We start from the raw sequence: 4,878 nt of genomic DNA, 5'->3' as shown, positions 1-4,878 counted from the left end.
AAATGGTGTTATATAGGCATCACATCAGAGAAAGCGGTCCTTTAAATAATGCTCTCTTGTTTAGTATCGTTTTTTCAGAAAAAAATATTGCTCCAGATCATACCTTTGAAATCAGGAAAGTTTGATCTAAAGCCAAATTCAATGTTTTCTGAAAAAACAGTACGATATTCCTAAACATCAATGCCAAACACCTACTAAGTTTTCCAAACTTTCTCCAACTCATGGCATTGAAAACTGACATCTCTCAGTCAGCATTCAGCAGTTCAATTTATGGTTTGTCATTAATGGATGTTGATATTTTTCGTTCAGATTTCTAGCAAATTTTAATGAAATAAAATCAGAATCAAAGGATATTAAGCCTCGTAAAAGAAACATAAACCTATCCCCATTTCATTTGCCACGTGTCAAATAGTTGTGGATTGAATGACTCAACCACCAACTCAACCCTATCTGGGTCTTTAATATTGTACTTGTATAGTTAATTTTTCCAGGCATATACGGCATCTCTGGACCCAGATCATTCTCTCTTGCCCATGTTAGAATATTAACTCTTAAACAGTTTTCTCTCTGGAGCCTTTTATCCATTGGTTGGAAATCTTCAAGGCATTAAGCACATTCTCCAATTCCAATCCACACATCCAATAATCCAAACAAACACATGGCTGCATGAAGAGACCAAACAAATGGAGCTGACTTTTCTTGATGGGTGCTTGGGGGTCTGAACAAATCCAAAATCTACATTCACTCTGACACTCTCTCAACATTGGACAAGAAGAGCCGCCCAAGTACAAGGGTATTTTGGTAACTGTACACAAGAGGGTAAATTAAGAGTAATAAATAAAACAAGTGATTGGATATATTGAGTTATCCTGTGGGCTTTATAGCTTATGGGTTGTCTAGTTGTATGTGGAAGAATTTATGGGCGTGGGCGATAAAGTGGGTCCCCACGTTTGACCACCACTGGTTTGAGGAAAGATCCAATTAGTCAATTTAATCTTGACCCTCAAATGGGTGGACTAAATTGTGATTTATTGTTTTAATATGGGTTGTTAAGTCAGTTAAACCCTAGTATAATTAGTGTAGGAAGTGCAGGAATAAGGCAAAGCTGCCGACAGTTTAGTCTTTACAGCGGCTTATGAAGACAGAAAGAAGGGTCAGCTTATTATTGAGTGTTCACACTAACACACACCTGTCTCTTCCCTACTTTTCTTTTATTCTTTTATTGGCCTCTTTCTTTGTTCGTAGTCATTATCTCATGGATGAGGATGACCAACTCTTTTCTTTCTTATCTATTTGTTCATTTATATAGACTGGGCCTGGACGCAAGGGTTTTTATTCTTTTGACCCAAATCCAACTTTGCTCAACCCCTTCTAATAAATGGACTGAAAATATTCTTTAAGACAAAAACACCCTTTCTAGTGGGAACTGATTTGGGAAAACCCATTTCTGATCAACCCAGGTGAGAAAGATAAATATACCATTTTACTTTGGCTCTTTTTGTCTTTTTAAAACATGTAGTTTTTGTCTCCTCATGATTAGAAGTCTTCCTTTATCAAAATTGGCATTTGTCCATAGGCCTGTCAGTGATTTTTGAAAATTTGGGGGTCAATCCGACATTCAATCTCATTATCTTGGATTCGAATGATATATTTATTTAATTAGATCAAATTCAGATGTTACAATTTACATCTGATTAACAATTGGATCGGATTCAAATTTAATCCCATCGGTTCCAATTTAAATTTGAATCTAATTATATTTAAAATTATAAAAATTTATTCTATATTATATTTATATTTATATTTATTTATTATATAAAAGTTAAAAATAAATAAATTTTTAATTTTTTTGATATTTTAGAAAATTTATAGTGAAATTAAATTAAATCTAGATACAATATGAATCCATTAAAATTAGAATTCAAATATAAGTCTTTATATCCGATCAGATTCAGATGTATGTTCTCAATTAAAATCCGCATCCGATCCGATTATAGCCCTAATTTGCCCATATCATTTCTTGTTATTTTATAATAAACATTCCTCAAAAAAATAACTCCAATTTAACGGGCTTAAAGGGGTGGCCCAAGCCCAGAAGACCTGGGCTTCTCATGGTCTTAGTCGCCACATGAGCTCCACCACCTGTTAATACGCGCTAACGCGTAGGAGAATAAAAATTTTCTTAAACCCGTCTGCTGCATAGAAGGACAAAAGTCCCCCAAGAAACAAGAACCTTCTCTCCTCCCTCACCGACCCTTTTCCTCCGTCAGATGCAGGCAGGAGAACTGACGGAAAAAAGACATTAGTGGTCCCACAAAGTGGACCCCACACCCATTATCATACTTCACAGCCTACAATAATACAATAAAATAATAGCAATATGACGATATATATATTTTTTATTTTACAAACATTTAAAAAAGATCTCAGCCCAAGGAAACCAGCCAAGGCGGTGGTCGGTGGAGCCCCTGCGAAAACCGTGACATAGAATGGACTGGGCCAGTACTCTTTTATACCCAAACTACCCCTATAATTAATATTCAAAAGTAGTCTCAAACGGGGCACGTTCTAAAATAATTTTGTCGGTAGAAATATTGGAATTATGCATGGTTTTTTCGTAATTATAAAAAATCCAGAGCCCATTCTTAGTAGTTCAAATATCTCTCACTCCTTCCCTACCGTAGAATTAGTGAATTACTATCACGACTAGTTTTTCATCCCTCGCAGTGAGAGAGAAAACTGTAAAGAAGAGAAGATCATTGCCTCAATTGGCCCACACTGCCTCTCTCTCTCTCTCTCTCTCTCTCTCTCTTTATATATTCATCCATCTGTACTCTTCTTTTTTCAGGGCTCGAGCTAATCCCTCCTCCAAATCTTCTCAATCGAGTCCTTTTGTTTTCAGAACCATTGATTGGTAATGGCTTCTCCACCAGACACGAGCAAGACCACCAAACTGGAGCGCTACAATAGCTACCTCCGCCGCGTAAACAGTACCAAACTATTGGCTGCTTCGTCCAAGCTTCTCTTCCGAGTTACCCTCCTCGTCGCTCTCATTCTCATTTTCTTCTTCACTCTTAATCACCCTCCCCTTTCCTCCGATAGTCCCAACCATGTCCCCCTCCACCACCACCAGAACTTCCTCGCCTCCGCCTTCTACGGCAACGGCGCTACCTGGGAGAAGCAAGTCCGCCACTCGTCTACTCCCCGCAGATCCAATGGCTTCTCTGTGCTGGTCACTGGGGCCGCTGGCTTCGTGGGTACCCACTGCTCACTGGCTTTGAAGAAGCGAGGCGATGGAGTTCTTGGCCTCGATAACTTCAATTCCTACTATGACCCATCACTCAAACGCGCCCGTCAAGCCCTTCTATCGAAGCACGAAATCTTCATCGTCAAGGGTGATCTGAACGATGCCCCATTACTGTCCAAGCTCTTCGACGTCGTTCCGTTCACTCACGTCCTCCACTTGGCAGCTCAGGCGGGTGTGCGTTACGCCATGAAGAACCCACAGTCGTACGTGAACTCCAACATAGCCGGGTTCGTAAATCTGCTCGAGGTCGCCAAATCGGTCAATCCTCAACCCGCCATTGTCTGGGCATCGTCCAGCTCCGTCTACGGCCTGAACACCGATAACCCATTTTCTGAATCCCACCGGACAGACCAACCGGCGAGTCTATACGCCGCAACAAAGAAGGCCGGCGAGGAGATCGCTCACACTTACAACCACATCCACGGTCTCTCCATTACAGGACTCCGCTTCTTCACCGTCTACGGCCCGTGGGGACGACCCGACATGGCTTACTTCTTCTTCACTAAGGATATTCTTCAGGGCAAGCCCATTACCATTTATCGAACACAGGACGATAAGGAAGTCGCCCGAGACTTCACTTACATCGACGACGTCGTGAAGGGATGCCTTGGCGCGCTGGACACGGCGGAGAAGAGCACGGGAAGCGGGGGGAAGAAGCGAGGACCGGCGCAGCTCAGAATCTACAACCTGGGGAACACGTCGCCGGTGTCGGTGGGAAAGCTGGTTTCGATCCTTGAAGGGCATCTGAGCATGAAAGCAAAGAAGAATGTCGTGAAGATGCCGAGGAATGGCGACGTTCCCTTCACCCATGCTAACGTGAGCCTGGCGTACAGGGATTTCGGGTATAAGCCCACCACCGATTTGTCGACTGGGTTGAGGAAGTTCGTCAAGTGGTACGTTGGGTATTACGGGATTCATTCGAAGGCAAATAAGGAAAAGGGAAGTAGCGACGGTGACGGTGCCGGAGCTGAATCATCTTGAACTCGCCGTCTTTCTTTTTTCTGTTAATTTCTGTTTTTAAAATATATATATGCTTTTTTTTTCTTCTTCGGTTGTTCATTGTTGATTTCGATGTAGAATATAATTATAGTACATAAAAGAGGGGGAGAAAAGCAAAAGAAGAAGAGGAACAAGAACTGGGGAAGTGTCTATTTGAGGCTCTGGATGTAATAATGCAAGTGAAATTGTGTAGCACAGGGGTTCGAATCTGCTAGAATGGTGCAGATCGGCCGTCCGAATGATATCAAGATTAATGAACAGGAAAACGATGATTTCATCTTTTCTCTTTTCTCTTTTCTCTTTTCTTTTTTCTTTTATTTTTTATTTTGATGATCTAGGCATTGACACGTATCAAGCGAAGGAATGTGTTTAAGAGGGTAAATAATGGTTTGACTACGTTGTACATATGTGCCGTCACATCTGGTCGTGCGATATGCTGACCAAATTTGTTTTCGACTTTTGGCGGTGATTAAAAAACAAAGGCAATAACAATAACCTAGGAGATGCAGTTTCATTCATTTGTTCCGATAATTAATGTAATCGTGGCGTGATTTCTGACGCTCAGTCGCTTC

General features: G+C 41.2%; 1 pseudogene across 1 annotated transcript; it reads left to right on the top strand.

Annotated features, from left to right (window-relative positions):
• The first annotated feature begins 2,782 nt into the window (after positions 1–2,782).
• Positions 2,783–4,595, top strand: LOC104609446 (UDP-glucuronate 4-epimerase 6 pseudogene; annotated as a pseudogene). The gene has a single exon (XR_016083554.1). The product of XR_016083554.1 is annotated as a UDP-glucuronate 4-epimerase 6 pseudogene (transcript).
• Positions 4,596–4,878: the final 283 nt, after the last annotated feature.

This window comes from Nelumbo nucifera, chromosome 3 (assembly GCF_055504915.1).
Source record: "Nelumbo nucifera cultivar China Antique chromosome 3, China Antique-T2T, whole genome shotgun sequence".
Classification (NCBI taxonomy): Eukaryota; Viridiplantae; Streptophyta; class Magnoliopsida; order Proteales; family Nelumbonaceae; genus Nelumbo; species Nelumbo nucifera.
This window is presented reverse-complemented; position numbering and strand designations above follow the sequence as displayed.